Below are 10896 nucleotides of genomic sequence, written 5' to 3' on the forward strand. Positions count from 1 at the left end.
AATCGAACTCTGGTGTCTTTTTGTGCGGAAAAAGACTAAACCGGCAGCGCGTGTTAGGCGCAGACTTATCCCTGCTTAGGATTCGGGATAAACTTCCTAGGATGAATCCTAGATTGATAGATTCTTAGAAAAGGTTGGTGCGGGAAAGGAAGAATTTTATATTCTATTTCCCGGTCTTCTTTTAGGGTGAAGGCGAACCCAACAGACAAGGAAGGAAGAATTTTATATTCTATTCCCTGATTCTGGAAAGGAAGAATTTTATATTCTATTTCCAGCGAAGAAGAAACTAGAAGTGGGGTGTCCACTCCGAGAATCTGGAAAATTTAGATAAACTTGCCTTTTATAGGATGGGTTATCTAAACTGAAAATGGGTTCTTCGTTTATCGAAGTGGAATTTCAACTTTGGCTATAACCATGGGAAGGCTTGACCAAAGAGAAAGAGAAGGGAGTTCTTTCGTTTATCGAAAGGGGACTCCGAAATGAAAATGGACCTCTTGTCTATGGAAAGAGTCAAGAGGGCCAGATGGACACTTTTGGTGGACCCACTGTCAATTGAAACTGATCAGTGAGGGATTTTGGTGGAGAAAAATTATTTTGGGTTATCCTCTAGAATATTAAGTGTAATATTCTTCGAGGAACTTCCCGGTAAATGGGTTATCCTGAATGTACTAAGGATAGTACTTTTTCAGGAACTTCCCATTTATTGGCATTAATTGCCTGGCGTCCTCTGGAGTAATTAGGCGATATGCACCGTTTGAGTAGACTGTGTCTATTACAAACGGACCTTCCCATTTGGGTTCGAATTTACCTTTCTTCTTGGAAGTGAGGATTATTGGTCGGCGAGCAGCGAGGACCAGATCTCCTTCCTTGAAGCTTCTCTGTCGGACTCTTTTGTTAAAAGCCCTAGACATCCTGGCCTGATAAAACTCAATTTGCTGTTGAGCTTCCAAGCGCTTTTCATCCAGCCTCTCAAGCTCTTCGAGACGCTTCTGATGCTGTTCTTCTGTCGTCATTTCTGTTGCGAGGGCGATCCGAAGAGATGGAATCTGAATTTCCAGCGGTAGCACAGCTTCACATCCGTATACCAGCGAATACGGGGTGGCACCTGTGCTTCCCATTTGGGTTCGAATTTACCTTTCTTCTTGGAAGTGAGGATTATTGGTCGGCGAGCAGCGAGGACCAGATCTCCTTCCTTGAAGCTTCTCTGTCGGACTCTTTTGTTAAAAGCCCTAGACATCCTGGCCTGGTAAAATTCAATTTGCTGTTGAGCTTCCAAGCGCTTTTCATCCAGCCTCTCAAGCTCTTCGAGACGCTTCTGATGTTGTTCCTCCGTTGTCATCTCTGTTGCGAGGGCGATCCGAAGGGATGGAATCTGAATTTCCAGCGGTAGCACAGCTTCACATCCGTATACCAGCGAATACGGGGTAGCTCCCGTAGGCGTGCGTATGGTGGTGCGATAAGCCCAGAGTGCTTCACCGAGTTTATCGTCCCAGTCTCGTTTATTGGTCTTCACGAGCTTTGACAAGATCTTGATGATCGTCTTGTTAAACGCCTCCGCTAATCCATTCGCGGCGGGATAATAAGGTGTTGATGAAACGTCTTCAATTTTGAACTTGTCACAAAATCTGATGAAGGCGTTGCTTATAAATTGCGGACCGTTGTCATGAATGATCCTTCTTGGCACGCCGTGTCTGTAGATGACATGATGCTTGATGAAATTGATGACGTTGTTCGTCTTTACTTCTTTAAGCGGAATTGCTTCAGCCCACTTTGAGAAGTAATCCGTGATCGCCAGAATGAATCGATCGCCTTTGACTGAGGGGGGAAAAATAGGACCAACAATGTCCATGCCCCATACTTCGAACGGCCATGACGTGGTTGATGTGTGCAACTGCTCTGGCGGTTGATGCATATAATTCGCATGTATCTGGCAAGCGTGGCATTCTCGTGCGTATTCGATTGCGTCACGAACCATCGTTGGCCAAAAATATCCCATCCTCCTGATGCGATCATACAGTTTGGGACCGGGCTGGTGTGCACCACATTCTCCTTCGTGTGCTTCCTTAAGAACTTCTTTTGCTTCTTTGTGTGAAAGACATCGAAGTAATAAACCATCGTATCCCCTACGGTATAACGTATGGGTCTCGGCATTATAAAAGAATCTTGGCGCTCTTCGGCGAATTGACTCCCTTTCTTTTACGTCTTCTGGCAGAATACCATACTGGACGTGGGTTATTACTCTATTAACTGCCCTTGAGGCACCATCGAAGTATAATTGCCATACTTGTTGGTGTGATGTGGTGTTAACCTCGTGGGTTTCATCCGGCAAGTCATCATATACTTCTGCCGTATCTGTGGTCGGGTTTGCCGCCAAAAGGTCACAAATCGCCTGTCCTTTTATCGACTTCTGCTGCTTGAAGTGCAAATCGTATTGGGACAAGAGAAGGGCCCACTTCGCTAGCCGCCAATTCATAGAGGCCGGTTGCGTCATAAACACCCGTACTGGATTAACGTTGGAGATAACGTAGATCGTCTGTCCCACTAAGTAATGCCGCATCTTTTGCACTGCAAACACCAACGCGAGACATTCTTTCTCAATCATCGGATATCGAGACTCAGCGCCCACCAAAGTCCGACTTAAATAATAAACTGCCTGTTCGTGACCATTATCATCGTCTTGTGCTAACAAAGCACTTATCGAATGGTTCATCGCCTTGATGTAAATCAAGAACGGTTTACCTGATTTTGGTGCAACGAGAACAGGAGGATTTGTCAGATATGTCTTGATATCCTCGAGTGCCTTTTGGCAGGCGTCGTCCCAAATAAATGACACACCCTTCTTGTTTAGCTTAGAGAAAGGTTGGCACTTCCCAGAGAGATTTGAGATGAACCGCCTGATGTAAGCTAAACGCCCTTGCAATCCTCTGAGTTCTCTCAGATTCCTCGGGGGCTGCAATTCATGTATCGCCTTCACCTTATCAGGATCGATATGTATACCCTTAGTGGTGACGACGAACCCAAGAAATTTTCCGCTGGACATTCCAAGGAATGATTTAGTGGGGTTCATCTTCAATTGATGACTCCTCATGAGATCGAACATCGTCTTCAAATCCTTGATGTGATCTTCTTTGTTGCGGCTTTTCACAACCAAATCATCAACGTAGCATTCGACTGTTTTCCTGAGATGTTCTTGGAAAATCTTAGTCATCGCTCGCTGGTATGTGGCACCGGCATTCTTCAGACCGAAAGGCATCACCGTATAGCAGAAGACGCCGAGGGGTGTTCTAAACGCTGTATGCTTCTCGTCATCCGGGTGCATCTTGATTTGGTTATACCCCGAAAAGCCGTCCATGAAGGACATCCTTTCGAATCCACATGTATTGTCGATAATGACATCCGTGATTGGGAGAGGGAAATCGTCTTTCGGACATGCTTCATTCAGGTTCCTGAAGTCGATGCAAATCCTGATTTTGTCATTCTTCTTCATGACGGGAACCAGTCTGGATGTTGTTCTTCTCGGATAAATCCCGAATCGATCAACTTCTTAACCTCTGCCTCAATGGCTTCCATAATCTGCGGACGAAACCGTCTTTGTTGTTGTTTGACAGGTTTGGCATCCGGCTTGATGTCAAGGCGGTGCATTGCCACATTAGGGTCGAGTCCTGGCATATCTTCGTAGTTCCAGGCGAAGACATCAATGTATTCTCTGATTAGGGCAATTAATTCCTCCTTCTCATCTGGAGGAAGACTACCGCTGATGAATATGGGCTTTGGATTGGCCTCATTGCCCATATTAATTTGGACTACTTCATCTTCGGTTGGTGGTTCTCTCTGTTCGAACCTATCACCGTACTGCATGTTTAGGTGATGAACCCATGGGTCTTCCCACGTTGGCATTTGATCGTCATCCTCCAACGTAGATGGATCAGCTGTAGTCATGTTTGACATTAAGGTTTTGAACATTTCTCCCAAACTGATGTCGGAATCCTCAGCTGAAGAATCTGGCAAGTATCCATCCTTAGCTTTGTTAGCAATTTGATCGATAATTTGCCAACCACATTCATCATCTGATGAAATATAGCCTAAGCCTCGCCCGTATTTATAATAAACCTCTGGTCTCCCTTTTGGTACATATACTGCTTTGGCTGGAGTACGAGGACCTCGATCGAAGTATAAACCTTCTCCGAGTGTAAAATTGTATCCCTGCTTTTCCATGAGCTTGCGCGCTTCCGGACTATATTTAGATAGATGCTGACCAGGTTTGTCATCATCTTCATCTTCACTTAGGAAATGATCTGGCAACGGAAGATTTTCTCCTTTACCATAAATCACTTCCTTTTGTCCCCCTACCTTGGCAGGAATAATTCGGGTTGTTCCGAAAGAATGGTGGAGACTTTTCTTCGTTACGTAAGATGATCGGAGTGGCATACATAAATCTGGGTTATCATATAATCCCTTTATCGCATCATTAAGAGACAAGGAATACTCTAAATCATGATTTATTTCAATATCAGCAAGTTGCCAGTTACAACCGCCATCTGACGATTGTTCATCGTCAAGATTGATTACAAAGGGTACAATGTCATTTAAAACAAAACCGCCATTGTAATCGAATCCGGCCTCGGAATCAGCTTCTTCTCCGCTGTCCGTGCCTTGGATCGATGGTTCCGTGTCAGATTCGTTACCATAAAGGAGAGAATCAGTGAAGTAATTCTCATACCCTTTGAATGGTTGCTTATCTGCGACCACCGTCCTGACCCTTCCATCAGTGTCGACATATTTCAGACACTGATGTAAGGTGGAGGGAACTATAACATTACTATGGATCCAAGGCCGACCCAATAGTAAATTATAGGATGTCTCAGCATCTATCACGTAACACGTGACCTCCGTCTTCAGATCGCCCATTTGGCATTTTATTCGGATCTTCCCCAAAGGCCTTGACCCGCTGGTGTTGAATCCGTAAATGACTATGCCTGTAGACGCCTATTTGCTGATTGGAATGCCAAGGCTGTGCATTAGGCGAAGTGGCATAATGCTCACAGCGGAACCCGGATCTACTTGGATTCGGTTGACCTCGCTAGAGCCAATGTATCCGACAAAATACAAGGGCCGATCATGGTTTGCATTCTTCGTCTGCATGTCTTCTTTGGTGAAGGTGATGCAGGGAATGTTCTTAGCTGCCACATTGCACTGTTGAGCTAACAGTTCTAGTTCCTCAGGCGCCGGTTTGATCCGAGTGAGGAATGCTTCTGAATCGGCCAAGGCCTCCTGCAATGCTTCTCTAGTTTTTTTAGACAGCCGCAGCAACTCATATAGCGTTATCCGCGCTGGAATATTAGCTAGCTGAGCCATGATGTCAAAGGCGCGTGGAGTTTTCGAACTCTCCGGTTTATCCTTTCCAATCGGACGACTGAAACGAGATTGCTTCGGATTTTGAACCTCCTCGGGCCTCTTTTCTTTATCTACCGGCTGTCGTAGAGATTCTTTACCCGGTGTGGGACTCATAATCACCCCCATTTCTGTTAGAGTTTTGGCTGGTCCCCGTTTGTTCACCCCCTGCTCACTAGGTGGCGGATAGTTGTAGTGATACTCGTTTCCGCTTCGGGTCGCAAAAACTTCTTGTTCTTCTTCGGAAAACGGGAAAGTGGGGATTCTTTCGTCATCTTCCCCTGGGATAGCAGAGACCCCATAACAAGACTTCCCTTTCCCTTTAGACTTCCTCCCGGATGATGACCCGGCCCATTGTTCATCTCCAGTTTGGGGCTGTATGTGGCACAAGCCCTTTTTGGCGCTGTCCATGTGGGTCGTCATTCACCGTCTTCATTCCCACATTGGTGACGCGTTTTTGCTCGAACCAAGTTGTAGGCACCGATCCAAAACTGATTGATACTGCGTTTGCCCCCACATTCTTGGCTGGTTTCGGGGTTATGACCCCTACGTCGATTAACGCTTGGATCTTGTCCTTGAGGTGGTAGCATGATCTCGTAGGGTGGTGGACCGCTCTGTGGCATGCGTAGTATTTTGGATCCATCACCTTGCTGGCCCCCTCTTGATCCACAATCGCCGGCAGCTGGATTTTGTTGTTCTCTAACAAGTATTTGAAGATGCCGGGAACTTCATCATCCTTGAAGGAGTAGACTTTGGGAAACCTTGGCTCCGAAGATTTCTGCTTCTGAGGCCGTTGTTTGTTGTTGCTGGGGTTGCAATTAGAAAGTTTGGTTAGCATCAACGGCATTAGCATGAGCTTTACCTTTTCCTTTTTGGTTGAAGTTCTGTTTCGGAGGATTCGTTGCCGGTTGGCTTCTCTCCGCCTTCTTTCTCCTGAGGAATCGCTCAGCTTGCTCTCCTCGGACTTTCAGATCCTTCCATGTCTTGTATGGTGCTGTGCCCATTACTTCCAACACGTCCAGCGAAAGGTTGTTGTGGCAGGTCTAGAGGATGAATTCCTCGGTGATCGGGTCCCGACAATTCATCGCCTTGTTTCGGAACCTTTTGACGAAGGTGTCGACTAACTCCCCGTCTTTCTGCTTCTCATCGAGCAACGATCCGATAGATATCTCGGTGTCGTCGTCGAAGAAGTTGGCCAGGAACTTGGTCTCCATGTCATCCCAGCTGTTTACGCTGCCTGGCTTGAGGCGGCGATACCAATCGAAGGCGGCTCCGCGAAGAGTGCCGACGAATGACCGCACCATCAGAGGCTCATTACCAGAGATCACCCCCAAATGCGATTTGAAGTAAATCAAATGCTGGGTAGGTGAACCCATCCCATTAAACGGCGTGAAGTTAATTAGATTAAACTTCGCCGGATATGGGATCGATTCCCATTCTCTTGGGTATGGGCAAGGAATGCCTGTTTTCTTCATCTCTTGAGCGGAAATTAGTGTGTTGATTTTGCTCTCGAGGTTCTTGATCTTCAGGTTTTCGCCGGTTTCTTCGCCAGCATTCTCATTACCACCCCCTGCGTTGACGGGAGGATCATTGGTGTTACGAGCATTTGTATCCTCATCTTCCACATTAATCGGGTTACGATGATTCTGCTCGCCTTGTTGGTTCGCCAATGCTTGGATCTGTTGGTCATGCATTTCTCTCATCTGCTGCATGGCCATCTCCATCTCAAATTTGAAACTTTCTTTCTGCTTAGCCAAAGCGTCTTCAAGCATCTTGGCCATCTGCTCCGCACTTATCATCAGGGCCTCGCGGGGTTGTCCCTCGCTGGATACTGTATTATCTGATGCCACCGCGGAGCCGGCATCAGATTCTTCATCTTCTGAAGGGCGTCTTGTCCGAATCCTACCATAAGTTGCTCGCTCTATGGTTCCGGACTGCAGACGGGTTCTAGGTCGGGAAGCTTTCAGAATCGACTCGAAATCTTCTCGTGCCGATGTCCCTTTGCTCGTCATGTTGGTGGTGACCCTCGGAAATTCTCCGTCATGGATGCATTCCGTCGCTTGATGCGATTCGTCGATCTCGTCGCCTCGTTGGTTTGTTGGTTTGTACTGAGCTGAGCTAAGGGACCTATAAGCAATTTTATATGCCTACAGTGACCCTTGAACGTTCATCATCTTTGACCATTGTTCCTCTTCTTCGGAAACGTCTAGTCCTTGGCTTTGGCGCTTCCATGCTGAGTCTTTCAAAAACTGAAACTCTTTCGGGGACCGCCTTGATGCAGTTGCATTCGGACAATACCGCCCGAATGAGTTTGGAACAGGGGCATTGAATTTCCTGTTCTCGGGGACTCCTCTTCCTGGTTCTATTTGTACCCCCAGCACGATAGTACAACTCGTCATTTTGACAGTCGGAGTAACCTATCGTGTGCGGGCACGACTTCTTAGGTATAACACTATCACTATCAGATGATAATGTTTCCATCTGAGGTTGGATTGCCTTCTTTGGGCTTTCAAAGGTTACACGCCTAGAAACGTGCCTTTGCGGGCGCGAGTCTTCAGCGTGCTCCTGCACTTGGATGCGTAAAGTTGTACGCTTGGGTGCCACGATTTTCTCCAATTGTTGAGGGTTGCGGCGACCCCCAGCATGTTGAATTATTTGGAACTTCTTCATTGGCCTCAACCGTTCTTGAACTGGAGTTTTGCCTCGTTCTTTGGGAAGTGGACCGAGGTGCTCCAAAACTGGCTTCCTCCTCCGGGATGACTCTGCATGATCTCCCGGAGTGATCATAGGAATTAACGGCGACTTTGGTTGACTCGCCGGAATTTGACCTTGCTTAGAAGGCTGCGATGGTTGCTTTTTGGCCTGAGTCGCCACTTCAGACTTCGGCTTCCAGACTTGGCGGGTTGGTGGTGGCTTCTTCGTCACCTCCTTTTGCAGTCTTCTACGGGCTTCCTGGACTTTAGCCAGTGCCTGTGCTGACATCGCGCGGTGCTTGCGGATACGCTCCTCAAGCGTCGAACGGTTCCGTTTGACGCGGACCCATTCGTTCTTTGGCGGCTTGGAGGAGTCGCCGTTCATTGGTGGTTGAGGCTGTTTGCCTCTTCTGTTCTTCAGATCCGCGTTGTAGCGGAATCCGTCTGTAGACTCCATCGCCTTGGCGAGTTGCTGCGCAAGGCGTTGACGACGCCTCTGGCGGGCTCTCTTTGAGAGAGTCACAACGCCTTCAACAGTGGAGGCGTTGGCGGGAGTTGGGTTGACCTGGTTGGAGGTCGGCAGAACTTCACCCGACGCGACTTTGGCGTCAGCTGGGGTGAGAGCTTCGTTGGCTTTCCGAGCTTCTTCGAACCAACGAACTTTTCTCCTGGAGGAGAACTTCTTGGACTTGCGGGGGGAGGTAGATCCGGACGAGGACACGTACTCCTCGAACTTGGCTTACAAAGATCCGGTCTTTTTATAAGATCCGGTTACAATGAAAATCAAACAAAATAAAAAGAAAAGATTACAACTTCTCCTTGTTTGTTGAACAAATCACGAGCTCCTGTTTTGCGGTCGCTCGCTTGTGTGGGTTGTTTGCCTGCGCCGGGGGTTTATCCGTTGACCACCACGCGATCTAGATCCGGGTAGATCTACACGATTCGACGGGTGTTATCTCACGAAGGAAATAACAGCCGGTGGGTACTATCTCGCCAAGGAAATAGTAGCCTTTGGTGCTCGGGATCAAAGGCCAAGCTTTAATCCGGAGTATCAACTCGTGTAGATCTCAGATCTGATTTCCTCTCTTGAACTCCTGCCTTTTGTGACGCGGGTGCTCGCCGAGAACCAGATCTGAATGTCCAAGTCTTCAAGCCTTCAAAACTCAAGAATGAGATCTCAATTCGGCAGAGTTTCGGCTCCCAAAAAAGTCCTCCAAAACAATGAACCAACCCCCCTATTTATAGGCAACCAGATCTGTGCCTTGGGCACAGATCTGGGCCGGCCACCTCAGGGTGGCTCGGCTCTAGGCCGAGCCACCCTGAGGTGGGGCTTTGGCCGAGCCACCCCAGGGTGGCTCGGCCTTGGCCGAGCCACTCCGGGCTGTGCGTCCGTCTTTCGGTTGTTCCGATCCTTGTATCCGCTTCGTCCGTGATTCGGTTATGCGGTTGATTGGTCTGAAATCGATTCGTTGACTTGATTCCTGATTTGGAAGTCTGGATCCCAATTAGGCAGTAAATTAGCTTCTGAGTTCGAGTCCGAAACCGATCTTGATTCGATCGTGATTCGTCCGAGTATGCCCTTGGTTGGATGACTCGTTGCTCTTCAACACTTGGCTTGATCCCGCACGCGAATGGACGTATTCCGTTGCTTGCGTGCGACTAGTCAATCTCGTTGCCTCGTTGGTTTGTCGGTTTGCGCCGAGCTGAGCTAAGGGGCCTATAAGCAATTTTATATGCCTACACCTGCATGAACCTCTATCCCTTATCCACCTCATTCGATACCATCCCCGGGGCAAATCTGTTGAGCTTGACAAATTCTGCTGCATACTCATCTATTGTACTAGCTCTCTGCCTCAACATAACAAACTACCTCTCCATCTCAAGACGAGCTGTCTTCGGAAAAAATGCCTCTAGGAAACTCTCTCGGAATATCTCCCATGAAATCAGCCTAGGCAGCTTCTCCTCCTCTACGTCCCACCAGGTCCTAACTACATTAACGAGCTGCAACTGCACAATATCCATTCGGTCTTCGTCTGGTATCTTGGCTTCCCTTAATTGGCGGTCCATGGTCTGCAGTCACATCTCGGCCTCATATCCACCTTCAGTCCTAAAAAAGTGTTGCGGGTTGAGTTTTTGAAAAAAGGACACATTGTTCGGCCTTGCAACCTGCCGCTGCTCATCTCTCTGACGATTATGAGCTAGCAGGTCCCTAATTGCTTCTGTAAGATCCTGGTCAACTTGGGGCCCCTTAGGGACAATTGGAGTAGGGGCTCGATAGGTTGGGGTCATAGCGATCACCTAAAAGGAGAGGGGTCGAGATTAAGACTTGAGAATTAGAGAAATGAGAGTCAAGGTCGTATTTCCAGAAAGGAAGAACTAATTCTATACATGCTCTATTTTTGGCTCAATCTTAATTTCTACTTGTATAATGGATGAGACAACAATTCCTAAACATGGGTCTGATACCAATAAAACCTTGTCACGCCCTAATTCCAAAATGTAATAGTTTGGAACGTGACTCGGCCGATAATACAACCGTACGGTCGCATTTACGCCTCTAGATCATCCTGTATACAGATATAAAGCCAAAACTACCAAAGAGCATGTACCCAAGATAATAAAAGAAAACGGATAGATAAAGAAATATCTAAAATTTCAGAGGTCTATGAAAAGTACACAACTATCCAAAACGGAAGAAAAGAAAACATTCATAGTCTGAAGATCCACACGAGATTTCAGGAATGTCTCAATCAAATAACTACCTAAAACAAGTGAAATGGAGAATCGAAAGGAATGAATGGTGATCACTGCC

The sequence above is a fragment of the Asparagus officinalis genome, chromosome 1 (genome assembly GCF_001876935.1).
Source record: "Asparagus officinalis chromosome 1, Aspof.V1, whole genome shotgun sequence".
Lineage (NCBI taxonomy): Eukaryota > Viridiplantae > Streptophyta > Magnoliopsida > Asparagales > Asparagaceae > Asparagus > Asparagus officinalis.